Raw genomic sequence first — 2,298 nt, forward strand, 5'->3', positions numbered from 1 at the left:
AAATCGTATATTATAGCTTTATAGGCTTTTGATTTTCATGGCCTAAATTTATAGGCTTTTTGACTCTTATATCTTATCACTTGTATTATTAGTATCTTTATCTTATCAAGTATATCTTTTATAATCATAGATAAGCATATGAAGGTCTATAAATACCTTAATTCTCTTCATTTGTAAATAAGAGTGAACGAATTCAAGAAAGAATTTCCTTTATATATCCATGAGTTGCTAAACCTTTCCCTATCTATCTCTCTAACTTAGTTTCATACTCTTAAACTCTCTTTCCAACTCTTCATATCATATCCCTTATCTTAAAAAAAAAAAAAAATCCGCTGCACATACTCTCCTTCCTTCAAATCCTTCAACGTCTCTGTAACTCTAACGACTCTGTAAGTATACTCTGTTTTATTTTCTCTACAATATGTTTTTAATTTATATTTAATGTGTTTTTAGTTTATGATTATAATTTTCTAATTATAATTTATTATGTGGATTATAATTTTATTATGTAGTTTAACGGAAACCCAAAAAATCCGCCATACCCCCTGTTTTGGTATCAGAGCATAACGATTCTTTAATTTAAAAGACTAAGCCAGGCTCGATTTATTTTGATGGCATGTATAAGCCCATCGTTGTTGTTTTCGAGAACCTGCTTAGGTAAAAATTGAAGGACTAGTTAAAGCTTTATTATTAATAAGGCGATAAGTGATGGATTTTTTTTTAGTTTCCACTAGTTTGTAAATTTCAGTATAATTTTGATTTATGTAAAAGGGATATGAGAAAATTTTAAAGAAGGGAGTTGAGAGTAGGAATTAATTTTAGGGAGATAGAGATTTTAAAATATTGAAAAAATACTTTACAACCATAGGGTCACTTAATCAGAAGAAATTAGATTTTTTAAATCTTGAATTCACTGAAAAAACTAGTAGCAATACTCCAATAGAAAATTGTAATTTTATTTATAGATTTCCTAACAATTATAAACATCTCTTACACTCAGAAAATATACATTTAAACGGAATAACAGATTTAATAATTAATCTCGGAACAAACTTAGAACTAGAAGCTAAAAGAAATAATCAAAACTTAGATATGATATATAGTCTTATAGATAAGAAAACAAAATTAATCAGTAACATAACAGGAAATTTAGATTATACTAAAGCACAAAATAATCAAATTATAAATGACTTAAGAGATATTAAAAACGGTTTATTAGAAAAAAAGATATAAAACAAAAATCACAAGTTACAATAAAAGAACAGGATATAGAAAAACTAGTTAGTGGCTTAAATAAAATAAATATTAGTGAAGAAAAACCTAAAAGTAAAATAACACCCTATAAACATTGGTTACCACGAAAATGAATAATCAAAATAGAAATTTTCCTAGCAGAAGTAGAACATTACAAAAAAGTAGAAATTCTACAAGTAATATACAAGATATAATAAATTCAGACAATTTTATTAATAGAATTATGAGACGAGGATCAGGAAGTAATAGTTCACAACAGGTTATCCAATTAAAAGAAGAAATAGATTTAGATAGAAATATAAATCTATATAATCAACACCAACTGGATATTTTAAATCCAAGAGTATTATATCAAACATGAGTTCTTAATATTAATACAACATTAATTCGAAGTAGTCGTGAAGAAAGTTTGCGAATACTAGATAAAACAGAAACAGTAGAACTATTTTCACCAGAAATAATACAAAAGATAAAACAAACAGGAAAACAATTAGCCCATATAGGCTTAGTGATTATAGGAGTTAAAGCATTAGGACGAAAAAATTTAGGAACAAAATTATTAGCATTATTATTAGATAAAAGTTGGAAGACAGATTTAAAGAAAGCAATAATCTCTGGTATGGAGGTTGATCTTAGTCAGAATACAGCCTTATTTTATTGTACCCCTGGAATTCTAAAAGATATTAATGACCTAAGAAACATAAAAATAGCGCTACAAACTAAAGGATATGAAAATTACGAAGGAAATAATATAGTTATAAGTATARGAGTGTTAGGTAAGGCAAGTAACAGATCAGGAATGAAGTATAAAGTAAATATTGAAGGAATAGTGAACACAATAGCATCAAAATCAATACATATGATTAATCCAGAAAGAATAGATCCTGAACAATTAGCAGGACTAGAATGGAAACTAGATAATTTGCAAGACCAAGAAGATGAAGTGTTAATACCTCAAAAAAGTGTTATATATGAAGATATAGATGGTACACAAAGTATAAGATTTATAAATTATACAAAAGATACACCAAAGGAAATAGAAGA

Source organism: Cynara cardunculus, assembly GCF_001531365.2.
Source record: "Cynara cardunculus var. scolymus isolate 2C chromosome LG 5, CcrdV1, whole genome shotgun sequence".
NCBI lineage: Eukaryota > Viridiplantae > Streptophyta > Magnoliopsida > Asterales > Asteraceae > Cynara > Cynara cardunculus.